General features: G+C 40.6%; 1 pseudogene; it reads left to right on the top strand.

The window, feature by feature from the left end:
* Positions 1 to 16,542: 16,542 nt before the first annotated feature.
* Positions 16,543 to 17,730, top strand: LOC103290092 (glycosyltransferase-like domain-containing protein 1; annotated as a pseudogene).
* Positions 17,731 to 18,404: the final 674 nt, after the last annotated feature.

The following is an 18,404-nucleotide window of genomic DNA, read 5'->3' as shown; positions in this document are numbered from 1 at the left end:
TGTTTCACTGAAAACATCGAGTCTTCCTTCTCTGTTATCACCACATGCCATCAATCTCTGTTATTTTTTTCTCTAATGGCTCAAATTCATTCTTTTCCTTTTTTGCCCCCTACAGCTGCCATTCTGGCCAAGTCCTCCTCATCTGGCACCTGTTGAACTGCCATAACCTCCTATTGGTCTCAGTGATACCTGTCTGTTTCTCGCTTCAATTCATTTTGTATATTGTGCTCAATTACTCCTCATACAGCATGGCTCTGAGAATGTCACTCCTCCATTCAGGTATCTCAAGTGCTTCTTTGGGCCTATGGAAATAAGCCCCAAATTCAACTGTCCCTCATTGAAAGTTTCTCATAAGCTGATTCGACCTATCCCAACTCATTCCCCTCTACTCCACATCAGAAACATGAAGTTTAATTAATGCCATTTCTGCACTATCCTCCATACAAGCCTTCTCATCTTTGTTTATTCAATTCTGTCTGATTCTATTCTGTCAGTTAGTCCAAACCCCATATGCCCAACTCTTCATGGCACAGCTCAAGTCCTCTCTCTTCCAGGAAGCTGGCCCAACTAAAAGCTTCGTTTTCTTAGAACTGAGCACCTTCAAGGACTCTGAGCCTCAAAAATCTTAAATTCTATTCCACAAAATGTTACTGACCACCCATTATGCATTAAGCCCTGTGCTAGGAACTGGGGACGAGGCAAATGAATATAGTGATTAAAGGAACTCTAGCCCATGGAGGGGACAGATACATAAACAAATCATTTCTTTAAAATGTGGAAGTTCTAAGTTAGAGGTAAACACAATGCTATGAGGGTGAGAAAGGGGGGCATTTAATCCAACTAGAGGTTCAGGAAAAACTTTCCAGAAGAGATATCATGTGAAGAGAATGTTAAATTAAGACAAAGAATGGTTGGAAGGGAGTGAGGAACTCAAAGCAGTATCATTGGACTGTAATGTTGTAAGCAAGGACTAATGAGAGATAAAACAGAAGTAACCAGAAGGAGTAAGTTAAGCATGTAGGGTTTTGTAAACTCTATGAAGAACTTTGCACTCTGATCTGTAAATGATGAGGAGCCACTAACAATGCTTAAGCAAGGATGTTAAATGATTGGGTTTCATAGAGAATTCTCTCTACATTATAGTTAGAGACCAGATTTAAGGGAAGCAAGACAGGAGAAAGGAGAGTATCTATTATGATGCTCCAGGCAAGAAATAATAAGAACCTGCAAGAGGACACAAACATTAAGGATGGGACTGAAGACAGATTTGAAAAAAATATTGAAGAGCTAAAACCATTATTAGAACTTGCTGATTGCCTAGACATGGGAGGTTTGGGGAAATGAGAAGTCTCACATGACCCCTAAAGTCTATAGTTTGAGCAACTGGATGGATGATGGTACCAGTAATCAAGCTAGAAATAGAAGAGCTATAGTACATTGGGGTGAGAGCGGGGATTGGTAGTGAGGACTGGAGGTAGTGAGCAGAGAATGACAATGAGGACAGTTTTTGGATATGTTGAGTTTGTGATGCCTATCCTACATAATAAAAGGCGAATATGCAAATTGTCCCCATGGGGAAGAATTCGACCAACCGGGAGTTAGATGTGCGCTGACCACAAGGGGGCGGCGTGGAACATGGCAAGCATTGGTGACGCAGCACTGGCAGCAGGCAGCAGTAGAGGTGCTGCCAGCCCTGATGGGCCTTGACCAGAGCAGGACTGTGGTGGGATAGTGGAGCAGGTGAGCGGGCAGCGCCAGGCCAAGGCAGCTGCGAAGGGAGGCCCTGGCTGGTGGCGGCAGCAGGCAGCCAGGGGAACAGGCCCCTGGCTGGCAGCTTGCAGCTGCTGGGGACCCTACACAAGTATGAATTTCATGCACTGGGCCTCTAGTAGAATATATGAAACTAAAAATCACATAAGAAGTCAAAACTAAATATAAAAATTTGGCATTGATTATCATTCCACTGACAGATAAAACAACGACATTGATAAGACTCCCGAAGCCAAGTATGTACAGAGAGAAATAAAGACTTGGATAGAATCCTGAGGTATACCTGTGGTTAGTGGATACACATTAAGGGAAGCATCCATAGAGACCAGAAAGGAATGGTCAAAGAAGCAGGAGGTCTGCCAGGACAGATAGGAGTCAAGGAAGTAAAGGCCAGAGGTTTTTAAGATGGGGTGTTAAAGACAGAGAAAGCATCCTTGGACTAGGCACTAGGAAGTTCGCCAGTGACCTTTGGAAGACTGCATAAGCTCTAAGCTGTGACGAGTTGAAGGGTGGATGAATTACAGTCATGAGGTGCAAAGTCACAGGGAAAGAATGCAGTCAGGGCACAACTAGAAGGCGTGCGGGGCTAAGAGACAGCTAACTAAGGCTAAAGAGAGTGATGACAGAGGCAGCCAATAAACTAGTGGCCGTTATCCAATTCATTGTTTCAAAGAGAACAAGAAAAAACAGTCTACAAATATGCAGATCAATATCCAATACCTCTTTCAATCACAAACCAGAAGAGAAATAGTTGCCTGCATTGGCAGAATCCTAACCACATTTTTGTGTGCAGGAAAATTATTAAGTTTCTGCTCTCGCGAGAAACATATCAGACTGGTCAGGGGTCTTCTGGAATAACTCAATTTTGGGTATAGATATTGTGCTTTCAGGGAAGCCCAGCACCCACCATTTCTGGGAGGAGTCACTGCACCACCAAGTGGCCAGCCTTGGGAACAGCATTTCTCTCAGCTTCCTCCCACAGGTGGATTCTGGGTTGAATCACAAAAGAATTCTGCAGCCAGAAGAGAACTTAGCGCCCCTCTCCCTGGGGAAGAGATAAGGATAGCAGAGGTGACTTGCCAAATTTTTCAAATTGTCTTTTTATTTTAACTTGCATGTGGATATCCTGTGCATAGAGGAGGGATTACATTTATAAAAGACAGACAACAAAATATTATCACCTATAAAATTTTTACATTTTCATTCAAACTCAAGGTTAGTGTTCCTATCAGACTCTGTTTTAAGTGCAAAATGTTGATGAAATGCAACAATACATACAGATTGTTGTTCCTAAACTAATTTTTAGCAACACCCATATTGCCATAAGGTTAACAGAATATTTAGTATAAGTAGAGCTATTTCATATTATATTTTTAATGTTGTCTACAGAGGATATAATCTAAGTGGTTAGTAGAATGTGTTTATAATTTTAAGATATAAAAATCAGTTCTGTTATCTTTTCATTCTTTTGCTATTCTCTTTACAATTTTTTCCCAGTAAATTAAAAGGACAGATGTCATAAAGAAAACTTGGAGATTTCGGGGGGAGGGGCATAAAAATCACTCAAAATCCTATAACCCAATAATAATCTTTCTTAATATTTTAGCACTTCCAATCCCTTCTAAATGCTTTAAGTTAAAAATATCAAACTAGTCATTATATTTGTCACAGATTTAGCTGTGAGTAAAAAAAAAAAGGGTTTCTTATATTTACAGAAATTCCTTTACTTTTTATTTTAAGCTCACTTAAGCAAAACAGTCACTAACTGTGGGACTTTCAACAAATGTCAGTTAAAGCAGAGCAAATCTGACAAAGGTTAGGGATCCTTTGTCCAAGGTGGTGTCTTTAGCCAGGCCATCCACTTGCATCTTTTGATCTGCCCGTGAATTCTAGATCATTTGGAAAGGGAGTACCCTAAATCAGCAAAGCCAGAACACTCGGACTCCCTCTGAATACAACATTAATAAGATTAGTATCAGTAATGGTGATCATAACCATTTAGGAGGATCTCATGACATAAGTGCTTTATAAACCTCTCATTTACTAATCATTTAAATCTCTCATTTAAATAACCTGATTTTATACACACATCTATTTTCATTCCTTCCTAAAACCAGAACTACAGTAAAGGAAGCTTTCAAAAGTCACAATTCCACAAGAATGGGAGAACAGAAGACAAGACCAGAGCATCACAATCGGTGAGATGGAAAGGAATGGACAAGTGATAACTACTTATCAGGTCTAAGAAAGCTGAGTAGCATACGGACAGTAGACAAAGCTGGGAAGAAAGAACCCGATCAACATACAGAATCTTCAAAGGGCTCAGGAGCTGGAAGCCCCAAACTCTCTGGAAGGTGGGGTGAAAAGGCTGTGAGAGAGGAAGGCTGAGTGATTCAAAAGCGTTTAGAATCTCCAGATTCCCTCATCTTCTCCATGTTCCCCTTTGCCCACCTCGGCAGAAATGTGAGAGTTTATGAGTCCTCTGAAAGAGGGGTAACCGAGGGATTCTGCTCTGCAGGCCAGCAGGTGCAGGTGAGGGCATAAGCACCTGATTCAAAAACAGGGATGAGGAACTGTGCAGAGTGAATGCTGAATGCAACAAACTCTTGCCATCTTGCCCTATGGGCTTCAAGAATTCTAGTTGGCTAAATTCCAACTTCCTACCTTACACTCCAGGCAGGAAGTTGGAATCTAGCCAACCGGTCTAATTGAAGCCATGAAGAGACAGATAAGAGGACTATCTTCATGAAGACTCTTGCCTCATTGAACCATCTCTGACTTGAGTAGAGATGATGCTAGTGATCCAGGTCTAGGTTCTCACCTGTCCTCAGTTGTTCTGACCTTGGGCTGATTGAAGTTCCTACTTCTCCTCTATACCCTCCAGCTTAGGCCAGCTAAGGATGGTCTTACAAAGACTCACCCTGCTTCACCTCCCCTATGGGCTGTGGTAGGTGGTGAGATAAGAAGCAGAAAATGCAAAGCAGCCACTCCATTTGACCACATTTCTAGCAGATGCCCAAGGCCTGGTCCACACTACAGCTCTGCCAGATGCCACCACTGGGGTCTTCGGCTTCTTGCTCACGATCTTGCTCACTGACTTCCCCAAGGGACTCTTATAAACTCTCAGAAACTCTCACAGACAAACGATGATCCAGAGAGTCTATTCAGCTGATCAGCTCCTGGGAGCAGCCACATCATAGTACCAATAGTGCCCTGTCAATACTCAAATAGATTTCAATCATCACTCAGATTTCCAAAGACAACATAATGTACTATGTAGAAATTCACCTACCAGTGGTGAACTACAGACCTTCATTGTCACAGCAAAGTAAAGATATGAATGAGAGCAGCATGGTACCTGTTGCTTAGATCACACCTGGTTTAGTATGTGCACTAACAGCTTTAAGTTACACTTAAGACTGAGCTAACTCTATGAGAAATCTGAGGGCACAAACAACACCTCTTGTGGTGCTCCTAAAGAGAGTAAAACAAAGAAGACCAAGGCTATCTCCTCCACAGATCACCTAAGGGATCTAAGCACTAGTGCTAACTGACAATATGAGAGTATTTTGTGTGTTTTTTGAGCATGTAGAAACATCCCCCCAAGTATACTTAGGTGAAAGGAATGGTAGAGAAAAACCATGAAGAAATTGGGATTTCAGATTAATTCAAACCTAGACTCCAAAACCTACTAGCTATCACCTTAGTTAATACGCATAGTTTATCAGAATTCATTCTCTTTATCTGTATAATAAGGGTTGTTATGGTCACACCCTTATTTTTGTTCAATGCATACCTTTCACACGTGTGTTAAACAAATACTTATTGTGTATCTATTATGTGCCAGTCACTGTATGGGTGTATAGAATGCATCAGTTAAAAAATAGAAAGAGATTTATAAAAACTCCCTGCCCTATTGGGAATTACTAGTATATTCTAAAGGAGGATATAAACTAGTAATAAATAAACACAGTCAACATGCAGTAAATTGGAAGGTAAGTCAGCAATTTAATTTTTATTTTTTAAATTTTATTTTATTGTTTAAAGTATTACACATAGTAGTACATATATCTCTTTTTCCCCCCATTGACCTTCCCCCAGTCTCCCCTACCCCTTGTCGCATGCCCTCATCCCACCCCACCCCCCAGTGTCTAGTGTCCATTAGTTGTGCTTATATGCATGCATACAAGTCCTTCGGTTGATCTTTTTCCCCCCTCTCCCCAACTCTCCCAAGCCTTCCTGCTGTAATTTGACAGTTTGTTCGATGCTTTACTGCCTCTGTATCTATCTTTTTGTTCATCGGGATATAATGATCTTTATTTTCCATAAATGAGTGAGATCATGAGTATTTTTCTTTCATTGCCTGGCTTTTTTCACTTAGCATAATGCTCTCCAGTTCCATCCATGCTGCTGCAAATGGTAAGAATTACTTCTTTTTTATAGCAGCGTAGTATTCCATTGTGTAGATGTACCATTGTTTTCTAATCCAGTCATCTGCTGATGGGCATTTGGGCTGTTTCCAAATCTTAGCTATGGTGAATTGTGCTGCTATGAACATAGGGGTGCATATATCCTTTCTGACTGGTGTTTCTAGTTTCTTGGAATATGTTCCTAGAAGTGGGATTACTGGGTCAAATGGGAGTTCCATTTTTAGTTTTTTGAGGAAACTCCATACTGTTCTCCACAGTGGCTACACCAGTCTGCATTCCCACCAGCAGTGCACGAGGGTTCCTTTTTCTCCGCATCCTCGCCAGCACATGTCATTTGTTGATTTGTTGATGACTGCCATTCTGACAGGTATGAGTTGGTACCACATTGTCGTTTTGATTTGCATCTCTTGGATAACTAGTGACTTTGAGCATGTTTGCATATGTCTCTTGGCCTTCCTTCTGTCTTCTTTTGAAAAGATTCTATTTAGGTCCTTTGCCCACTTTTTTATTGGATTATTTATCTTCCTTTTATTAAGTTGTATGAGTTCCCTGTAAATATTGGAGATTAAACCTTTACCAGTGATCACATTTGCAAATATGTTCTCCCATACAGTGGGCTTTCTTATTTTGTTGATAGTTTCTCTTTCTGTGCAAAAGCGTTTTTATTTTGACGTAGTCCCATTTGTTTATTTTCTCTTTAGTTTCCATTGCCCTAGGAGCGGTATCTGTGAAGAAATTGCTTCAGCATATGTCTGAGATTTTGCTGCCTGTGGATTCCTCTAGTATTTTTATGGTTTCCTGTCTTATGTTTAAGTCCTTTATCCATTTTGAAGTTTTTTTGTGTTTCATTTTGAGGTTTCATTTTTTTGCATGTGTCTGTCCAATTTTCCCAACACTATTTATTGGAGAGACTGTCTTGACTCCATTGTATGTTCATGCCTCCTTTGTCAAATATTAATTGAGCATAGTGGTTTGGGCTGATATCTGGATTCTCTATTCTATTCCATTGGTCTATATGTCCGTTCTTGTGCCAGTACCAGGCTGTTTTGAGAACAGTGGCTTTGTAATACAGCTTGAAATCTGGTTTTGAGATCCCCCCTACTTTGTTCTTCTTTCTCAGGATTGCTGTGGCTATTCGAGGTCTTTTTTCATTCCAGATGAATATTTGGAGAGGTCTTTCTAGGTCTGTGAAATATGCCATTGGTATTTTAATGGGGAGTGCACTGAATCTATAGATTGCTTTGGGTAGTATGGACATTTTAATGATGTTGATTCTACCAATCCATAAGCATGGTATGTTCTTCCATCTGTATATGTCTTCCTCTATCTCTTTTTTCAGTGTCCTGTAGTTTTCTGCGTATAGGTCTTTTACCTCCTTAGTTAAGTTTATTCCTAGGAATCTTAATTTCTTTGCTGCAATGGTAAATGGAATTGCTTTTTTAGTCTCTCTTTCTGTAAGTTCACTATTGGTGTATAGAAATGTCATAGACTTCTTGGCATTAATTTTGTATCCTGCTACTTTGCTGAATTCATTTATTAAGTCTAATAGTTTTTTGATGGAGTCTTTCGGGTTTTTTATGTATAATATCATGTCATCTGCAAATAAGGACAGTATTACTTCTTCTTTTCCAATTTGGATGCCTTTTATTTCTTCTTCTTGTCTAATCACTATGGCTAATACTTCCAGTACTATGTCAAACAGGAGTGGTGAGAGTGAGCATCCCTGTCTTGTTCCTGTTCTTAGGGGAAATGGTTTTAGTTTATGTCCATTGAGTATGATGTTGGCTGTGGGTTTGTCATATATGGCTTATAATTATGTTGAGGTATGATCCTTCTATTCCCACCTTGCTGAGAGTTTTTATCAAAAATGGGTGTTGGATTTTGTCAAATGCTTTTTCTGCATCAATTGATACGACTATGGTTTTTATCTCTCCATTTGTTTATGTGATGTATCACGTTTATTGACTTGTGGATATTGTACCATCCTTGCATCCATGGGATAAATCCTACTTGGTCATGGTGTATGATCTTTCTGATGTACTGCTGGATCCTTTTTGCTAGAATTTTGTTGAGGATTTTGGCATCTATGTTCATGAGGGATATTGGCCTGTAATTCTCTTTCATTGTGTTGTCTTTATCTGGTTTTGGTATTAGGGTGATGCTGACTTCATAGAATGAGCTTTGAAGTGTACCTTCTTCTTGAATTTTTTGGAATAGTCTGATGAGGATAGGTTTTACTTCTTCCTTGAATATTTGGTAAAACTCTCCTGTGAAGCTGTCTGGCCCGGGGCTTTTGTTTGCTGGAAGCTTTTTGATGACTGCTTCAATTTCTTCTATAGTTACCGGCCTGTTGTGAGTTTTAGATTCTTCCTGATTGAGTTTTGGAAGGTTGTATTTTTCTAGGAATATGTCCATTTCCTCCAGGTTGTCCAGTTTGTTGGAATAGAGTTGTTCATAGTATTTTTTAACAATCCTTTGTATTTCTGTGGGGTCTGTTGTTATTTCTTCTCTTTCATTTCTCATTTTGTTTATTTGGGTCCTCTCTCTTTGCTTCTTGGTGAGTCTGGCTAGAGGTTCATCAGTCTTGTTTATCCTTTCAAAGAACCAGCTCTTGGTTTTGTTGATCTTTTGTATTGTTTCTTTGGTCTCTATGTCGTTTATCTCCACTCTGATCTTTATTATTTCCTTCCTTCTGCTTACACTGGGCTTTTCTTGTTGCTCTCTTTCTAACTCTTTGAGTTGTAGGGTTAGGTTATTTATTACCATTGTTTCTTGTGAAATACCAATGGCATATTTCACGGTAGGCTTGTAGAGCTATGAACTTCCCTCTCAAGACTGCTTTCGCTGTGTCCCATAGATTTTTGGATTGTTGTGTTTTCATTGTTGTTTGTTGCCATGATGTTTTTTATTTCTTCTTTGATCTCTCTGGTAACCCAGTCATTGTTTAATAGCATGCTGTTAAGTCTCCATGTGTTTGATATTTTTGGATTGTTTTTATTGTAGTTGATTTCCAGTTTTATGCCACTGTGATCTGAAGAGGCTTGATATGATTTCTATCTTCTTGAATTTGAAGAGACTTTGCTTGTGACCCAATATATGGTCTATCTTTGAAAATGACCCATGTACACTTGAGAAGAATGTATATTCTGTGGCTTTGGGGTGAAATGTTCTGAAGATGTCAATTAATTCCATCTGATCTAGTGAGTCATATAGGATTGATGTTTCTTTGCTGATTTTTTGTTTAGAGGATTTGTCCATTGGTGATAGTGGGGTATTAAAGTCCCCATGCTATGATTGTATTGCTGTCAATCTCTCCCTTGATATCCTCCAGGAGTTTTTTTTATGTATTTGGGTGCTCCTGTATTGGGTGCATATATGTTTACTAGAGTTATTTCTTCTTGTTGGATTACTCCCTTTAGTATTATGAAGTGCCCTTCCTTATCTCTTGTTATGTCCTTCACTTTGAGATCTAATTTGTCAGATATAAGTATTGCTACCCCAGCTTTTTTTTTTCATTTCCATTCGCCTGATAAACCTTTTTCCATCCCTTCACCCTCAGTCTGTGTGCGTCATTTTTTCTGAGGTGGGTTTCTTGTAGACAGCAGATATATGGGTCATGTTTTCTTATCCACTAGTTACCCTATGTCTTTTGATTGGGGCATTTAATCCATTTACATTTAAAGTTATTACTGATAGGTACTTGTCACCATTTTTATTCTTTACCCTTGTGTCCCTTCTTCGCTTCCTATTTCTTCTTTTTACAGCAGACCCTTTAGCATTTCTTGCTTTGCTGGTTTGGTGGTAATAAAGTCCCTTAGTCCTTTTTTGTCTGTGAAGCTCCTGATTTCACCTTCAATTTTGATTGATAGACTTGCTGGGTACAGTATTCTTGGATTGAGACCCTTCCTTTGCATGACTTTGTATATTTCATTCCATTCCCTTCTTGCCTGATGTGTTTCTGTTGAGAAATCAGTCGCTAGTCTGATGGGGGATCCTTTGTAGGTAACTTTCTGTCTCTCTCTGGCCGCTTTTAAGATTCTTACTTTGTCGTTAGTGTTTGCCAATTTAATTATAATGTGCCTTGGCGTTGGTCTTTTGGGGTTCATTTTGTTTGGGACTCTGTGAGCTTCTTGGATTTGTATGAGTTTTTTCTTCCCTATACCAGGGAAGTTTTCTGTCATTATTTCTTCAAACAGGTTTTCTATTCCTTGCTCAGTTTCCTCTCCTTCTGGTACCCCTATTATGCGGATGTTGTTTTGTTTCGTGTTGTCCCAAAATTCTCTTAGGCTCTCCTCCTGCTTTTTAGTTTGTTTTTCTGGAAGCTGCTCTGTTTGGGTATTTTTTCCTACCTTGTTTTCTAGCTCACTGATGCGGTCCTCTTCTTCTTCTAGTCTACTGTTGATGCTTTCCCCATTGAGTTTTTAATAACAGCTATGTCATTTTTCATTTCTTCTTGGTTCTTCTTCATTTCCTCTTGGTTCTTACACATATTGTCGAATTTGTCTTCCATTTTTTTCATCCACCTTATGACCATTTCTCTGAATTCTTTCTCTGACAGGTTGCTTGCCTCCATTTCGTTTACTTCCTTTTCTGGTGATGCCTGTTTTTCTTTCATATGCGGGCTGTTTCTTTGTCTCTCCATGATCTCTCTTCTCTGGGTGTCTGGTTATGTACTTCTTTCTCTCCTTATCCCATGCGAAATCTGACCTTTCCGTGAGGAGGCACTGAGCTCCTCCGAATCCGCGAGCTCGCACCACTTGGGGACCAGTGTTCCAGGGTTTGCAGCTGTTCGCTGGGTGCAGTTGTTGTATATTCCTGAGAATTTCAAGCTTCCAACAACATCCACTTTTCCCTTCAATATGGTGTGGTTTCCGCGTCAGAGCTGGTTGCTCCAGGAGGGATCCCAGCAGCAGTGGAGGCTGCCCAGTCAGGGGAACCCCGTCTAGCAATCCCCCACAGTCCCCTGGTGTATAGCTGTCCCTCAACTCACAAACAAACACTCCCCATGGGTCCACATACTGTCCCTTCGTTCTCTCACTCACACACTATCTTGCAGTCTGCCTTCCCGGCGGCAGCCATCTTCCACAGTTTGCAATTTTAAATAACAGTATTAAAATGGCTTAAATGATAAGAAAACAAGTGAGCAAAGACTTCAAGGAGTGAGGTAGGGACAATGTGACACAATGCCAATTAATGCTCCTCCTATACCTCTTGGTGTAGCAAGTGCTCAGTAAATTGTGATGATGACATAGAGGAAGAGGAGGAAAAGAACAGAGAAAGTGCAAGTGATCGCGGTCCCAAATGAGCCGAGGAGTGCAGTCAAAGGCTATTCATAGGAAGGTGATACCCTAGAATAGTAACTAGTATTTATGGAACACTGCCTATATGCTAGGCATAGTGCTCAATTTTAAAATGTTTGATCTCACTTAATCCTGGCAAACAGCCCTTTGAGGCCAAACTAAGGCTGACAGGGATCATTTGCCCAGGGACACAGCTGTCAGTCAAGTTGAGGCAGGTGTTTTTGAACTGGGGCCAGGTATTCCTGAGACTGGTGCCTTAGCCCCCATGTTGCTGTGCCTCTCATATTTGCTCTCAGACATCTGACAGCTTAGGTCACAAGGGGAAATAGAGGTCCAGAGTGGCAGTTGGGGACATTGTAGCACCCTTCACCTGCCTCCCATACTGCTGCCTCGCTGAGCAGGCCCAACCTGAACTTTATATAAATCAGGCAGGAAGCCTGCCAGACAACAACCCTCCATGAACAGAACCTAGAAAAACATAGTTTTAAATAATAGATGGGAACTTAATGGGGTTTTAAATAATAGATATGAACTTCTTTGAGTTAGATAGCCTTTCCCAAAATGTGCTTCTCAGCACCCCAGGCCCAAAAGTTGCTACAAAGAAAAACTGGGGCTCCTATAGGCATGTAGGCTCCATGTCTGCAGGGTCCACCCTATGGCTGGTACATGGGAGGGTTCCATCATGCACACGTGTTGAGAGAATTGCAGAGAAAACTGTGCAGCCTTGTTTAATCCAATGTAGCTTAGACACAGTCTACCACAGAGGCCACCTGACCTGTGGGGACAGTGGGTCTGCAGCACTGAGGCTTAGGAAGCACTGCATCCAGGCAGGAAATGAATGGTGTTTTCAAGACTCCTATCAATCAAATGAGAAAACATAGTTTCAACGCAAGTTCACATTTTTGTTTAGAAAGAAAGTCCTCTATCTCCTGCATTAAAATGTTGGGGAGGATAACAAGGCCTTGGTATACAAGAAAAAAAGAGAGAGAGAGAGAAAGAGAGAGAGGGGGGGGGGCTTACCCTGAGCTTTAGTATCACAGAGTAACAGCAGAAACTGAAGCCAACAGACATTTCTGTGAAAGGGGTCTCCTGCCAGAGCCCTATGGCCAAGCAATGTTATCATATGATCTAGAATAAGCGAGGGTTAGGGTTCCCATCACAAAGCTGATGTACAAAATGAGTCTGTCAGACTCAACAGACACGGCAGCCTAAGGCTCACATGGACACAGAAGCACAGAAAAGAAGGGGACAGAAGGAAAGACGGCCCCTGCACACTTTCTGAGTCTGCCACTTGCTGCATGAGTGACAGTGCAGACTTGGGCAGCTCTGATATACATGAAAAAGAAAAAAAAAAAAAGAAAGAAAAAAAATAGGGGAAGTGACACTGGGTGACATTCTTCATGAGAGAGATGAGTAATAGTGCCAAAAAGTGCATGGTCTGCTGCCCCTACAGATGTTAGTGAGACATCTCCCACCGAAACAGTGAGCCAGCAACAAATAGCAAATATCAGAGAAAACAAATCTCTTACAGTTGGGTAACTCCTCAGCTAAGGCTTGGGAGGGAGGAGGCCCACTGAGAACACAAAGGTGGTGGAAGTCACACCACGAAGGCCCTCGGGTACTGTCACAGGCACCATAATTAAGCATCCCGTGGTGCCAGGATCATGTTAAGGTGGTTTTATAAAATAAATTAAATTTATTGGGGTGACAATGATTAATAAGATTATATAGGTTTCAAGTGTACAATTCTATGATATATCATCTGTATATTGCATTGTGTGCTTACCACACAAAGTAAAATCTTTCATCACCATATATTTGACCCCCTTTATCCTTTACTATTCCTACACCCCTTCCCTCTGGTAACCACCATACTGTGTCTATGCTTATGAGTTTTTGGTTTTTTTCTTGTTTGTTCATTTGTTGCTTTCAGTTTTATATCCCATATTTGAGTAAAATCATATGGTTCTTCATTTTTTTCTGTCTGGCTTATTTCACTTAGCGTAAGGTTTTTTTAAACATACACACACACACACACACACACACACACACACACACAAAAAAAAAAAAAAAAAAAAAAACCTTATCTCTCTTAAACAAACATTAAGGGCAGCCACAATCAAGGAGGGTGCCACTTGCATGTCCCCTTCTGCTGCTGCTCTGAGTCAAGCACAGCTCTGGCCTCATGCACCCCAAATGTGGCAAACCAAACCTGGGGCCTAAAGGACAGAAAAGCTGCAGCTGCTATTGGAATTTTGTCAAGTCAGGGCCTCATTCATACCATGCTGTCAATAATCCTACCAGCTTCCCCACCACCAGTACCGCCACAATTCCCTTCCCCAAACTGAGTACACAAGCAGAGATACGAATTAGAAGACAAAAATGGACTCTATTCTCCTATTACTCACTGAACAGATCCAGTGTTTAGAGTACGAATGAGGCATATAGTAAATTAAATACCTGTTAAATTATTACTTGCTGTTGAATGAAACTAGAGTAGTCTTACCCTAGGACAGTGGTCAGCAAACCACGGCTCGCGAGCCACATGCGGCTCTTTGGCCCCTTAAGTGTGGCTCTTTCACAAAATACCACGGCCTGGGCGAGTCTATTTTAAAGAAGTGGTGTTAGAAGAAGTTTAAGTTTAAAAAACTTGCCTCTCAAAAGAAATTTCAATCGTTGTACTGTTGATATTTGGCTCTGTTTACTAATGAGTTTGCAGACCACTGCCCTAGGAGGTAAGATAGGTAACAAATCACTTATAGCTTGGTCAAGGTTTTTACATTTATATAAATAGACGAGATGCAGAAATGAGCCCCATGAACGAGCTTTGGGAGGAATCTGTAGGTTTTCTTGCTTTGTGATTTTTTTGTGTGTGTTTTCATGACCTCCTTGGTGCTTCGAATCAGGGATCTCTAGTTTGCTTATGTTGTTCTTACAGAATCTTCCTTCTCATGAGTACCTGGCTGCACATGTGTTAGAATATTGCTACTTTACACAGCAAGGTGGGAAGGGACTGAGATCCTGGCATGAAGCAGGAATCTTAGAAGAGCTGTAACAGGGACAGATACTTAGTGGTCTCTGTTTCCCACCTTGAAAATCCTTTACCTCACTTGATAACCTAACAAGTCTGTGATTTTAGCTTCATTTCACTGGTGACAAAGGCATAGCCTCATTTTCTCCTCTTTCTTGTCACCATCCCCCAGTGATTGTTCCTCTCCCGCCCCGCCCATCTTCACCCTTTCCCATCATTTGACCTAGAGTTGCCTCAACCATTCCTTCACAATGGAATACTATTACACTTTTCTCTTTTCTGGCCTTTCCAAGGCCCCCATTTTTCTTCCTATCCTGTATATTCCCCATTCTCCTGTTTGTTCATCTTTACTTCACACACTCATTCTTACTCACCCAATTTGACTTTTGTATGTGCTTTTCTTGTGGAATTACTCATATTTGTTCTTACTTTCTTCTTTCCATCTTCTTCCCACCTCCCTCCCTTTTTGTAACCTTTGCTTCTTCTACAATTGCACTTCCTTGTTCTTTTCTGTGTTACTCTTACTCTTTTGTCCCCCTCAAATTATATAAAGTTTGGCTCCTACATTCTTATTTAGAAGGAAAATGCTATAATTTGTAAATTTCCACTACTCGTATCCTTGGATTTTATCTCGGATCCTTTTGGGCTTCTTCTAGAGTTTTTATAGACCAAATTAATGCATAGCAAAATCTCCTGGTTTCAAGCTTCTTTTCTTTACCTGCAAACTTTATCCACTATAATAAAGGAACACACATAAGCCCTAGTAGGTTAGAAGGGACACCCATCCCCAGAGAATCATCACTATTGTAACTTATATACACTATTATCCAACACTTGGGTGGGGGGGGGCAGGTCCCTCAGCCCAGCCTGTCCCCTTTAGCAGTCTGGAAGCCTTTGGGGGGGATGTCCGACTGTGGCTTAGGCCCCGCTCCTGGGCCGCTGTGCTCACCAGCTGTCAGCCCAGCTTGCGGCTGAGCAGTGCTCCCGCTATGGGAGTGCACTGACCACCAGGGGGCAGCTCCTGCGTTGCGCATCTGCCCCGTGATGGTCAGTGCACATCATAACAACTGGTTGTTCCGCCGTTCGGTCCATTTGCATATTACCCTTTTATTATATAGGATAGCAGTTTTTCATTAAATATTTCAACTAATGCCTGTTGAGTGTCACTCCATGCACCAGGAGATTGCTGATTCGATTCCTGGTCAGGGCACATGCCCAGCTTGCAGGCTCCATCCCCACTAGGGGATGTGCAGGAGACAGTTGATCAATGTTTTTCTTCTGTGGATGTTTCTATCTCTCTCTCTTCTCTTCTTTCCTCTCTCTGAAGTCAATAAAAACATATTTTAAAAAACATCCATCTGACTCCCAAAGTTTGTTGTTATTTTACCTGACTCAATGTGCTTATTTCACAATGAAAGTACTATTCTTGGGGCATTTGCTGAAAACAATCTGGTACTTGTTAATTGTTTAACACTGCAGGGGCCTGTGGCAGTGATGCCAGCTGGAGCAAATAAGAAGCTGGTCAGAAAATCTGGGGAATAAAGTATCAGTAGGGGGCTTTGAAAATCTCCAACATGTTCCTAAGGGTCTAGAAAGATGCTCACATTTGAGAGCTATGTGCATGTCAAAGAAAGACATAAAAAAAGCTCTAATCTCTCAACTCTCCACTGGAAGCTCTGCATAAGCAGGAAGAAAGTGCTATGGCAGAGTTGTAAACTTCCAGAGTGCATAAGGCCTGCCCCAAGACACTCAGAACCTCCCAGTGAAGGGTAAGAGACATACTGATTCAATGAATTTAAGGAAATTTACATCTAAACCTTAGTTGATTATTAAGCTAAGTAACAGAGACATCGTTGACCTCACAAAACAAAGAATACAGGCTTTATAGAATTAAGTCAGTAAAGTTAATAAGCAAATTGCAGCAGCAGCAACAAACAGAAACAAAATAACAACCAAAAACTAAGGAATAAGGGAGTCTAATTTCCATAATTGCTACTTTATATTATTTCAAATGCCTAATATTCACCAAAAAATTAAAATACATGCCAAGAAACACTTCCATGTGGACCAATTGGTATATGCTATCAAGAAATATCCGGGGAGAGATTCCCAATATAGATACGGCCAACTTCTCTCATGCCTGGTGGCTAATGTGGTGGCATTCAACTCCGTTTTTAATATGGAGTCATTTCTTACTTCCTTTGGGAAATTTATGAAGCTGATTGCTGATCATAGACCTAACAATCTGGAAACCATTATTAGACCCACGGTCCAGGTTACTTACTTTTTTATCAGGTTTCCCAATGTGAGCAGATTCAGGCTGAAGCACAAAAACAACCCATTTACAGAAGATACACAGCCTTAAAGGAAAAGGCAGCGGTGCTCCATTCCTGGTTCTCCCTTTCCAAAAGGAACAGAGAGGTACTGAGAATGTACTGAAGAATGTTGACACAGAGTCCGGACCCTGGGATGCTTCACAAAAGAAAACCTGGGTAGCTAATGAATATAATAATTGAAAATGTGTACAGCATAGGAAATATAGTCAATAACATTGTAATAACAATATTGCATGGTGTTAAATGGGTAGACTTATTGGGGTGATCACATCAAAAGTTATATAAATGTTGAATTACTATGTTATACACCTAAAACTAGTATAATATCGTATGTCAACCGTAATTTTTAAAAATTTTAATGTTTAACCTATCAGATAATTTCCCATCATGGGGAAAATAGACAAAATCCATGAGGCACTTTGGGTGGAGTTGATGATCAACAAAGACATGTACACATGTCTGGCCTCGTAGGTGGGAAGAAGATAAAGATCCAGAGTGTTGTATTAAGGTATTAATGCATCTTAAGGACTTAGGACTCAATTTCCATTTATCTGTCCTTGGAGAAACTTTCACAGATGTCCCAGGTTAGAAGCTGTGTAATGAGGTTTTTATCCACTTTGTCCCAGAGATTTGGTTTATCCAAAATATTTACAACTGAAAATCTGTATTCTATACTTGAACAGCTTTCAAAGAGACTCCAGAATGTCTTCAAGAGGTCAGATATTATAAGAAAATATCTCTAGAAGGGTGACATGACTCCCTTTTCTTGGGCAGCCCTACATGGTAAATTCACGTCTCTACTTACAATAGAATCTAAAAAAGATATGCGACAGATGGGGCTAAATCACAAATTTACAGCCTAAGACAGACTCTGTATAACTTTCCAGAGTTTGCCCATATATAACTTGTCAGAGAGGAAAGAAAAATTACAGAAGAAACTAAGCCTGGTTGCCTGTCACAGCTGATACAGAGTCATCCATCACAAACCTGTAGCAGCTTCACATCTCCAGTCCCTGCCACCACCCCAACTCAAATTAAAAACATATTCCTAGATATGTTCTGATGGTTACACATGCCTCAGCATCACGTGGAAGAGACTGTTAAAAAAAAAAAAAACACAAAATCATGTGGCCAGAAATGTAACTACATTCATGATTCCCATATATGGTATCACTTTGAATATCCAATTGAATTGGTATTTATTCTTTGTACTGAATGACATGTGACTGAATATTTCTTTTCACCACCACAACGGCAGCCAAACTGCATCTTCAAACACTTGCACTTGGCTGGGTGTCCACCTAAGTTGCCAGGTTACCATCAGAGCCTTGTGTGTCCTCAGAGGGCCACAGAAATTGAAAGAAGAATCTAGATGCTACCAAACTAAGCCATCTCAGAACTGATTGCAGGCAAAAGGCTACTTTAGCACTTTTCTTTTAGCAAATTAATGACTCTGACGTGGGGGGTTTAAGTGAAGGTATTAATAAGCATCCACAAAGTTACATATACATTTAATTTATGTTCAAGAAAGTTGCAA

Source organism: Eptesicus fuscus, chromosome 22 (genome assembly GCF_027574615.1).
Source record: "Eptesicus fuscus isolate TK198812 chromosome 22, DD_ASM_mEF_20220401, whole genome shotgun sequence".
Classification (NCBI taxonomy): Eukaryota; Metazoa; Chordata; class Mammalia; order Chiroptera; family Vespertilionidae; genus Eptesicus; species Eptesicus fuscus.
Note: the sequence above shows the minus strand (reverse complement) of the source record. Positions and strands in the feature narration are given on the sequence as shown.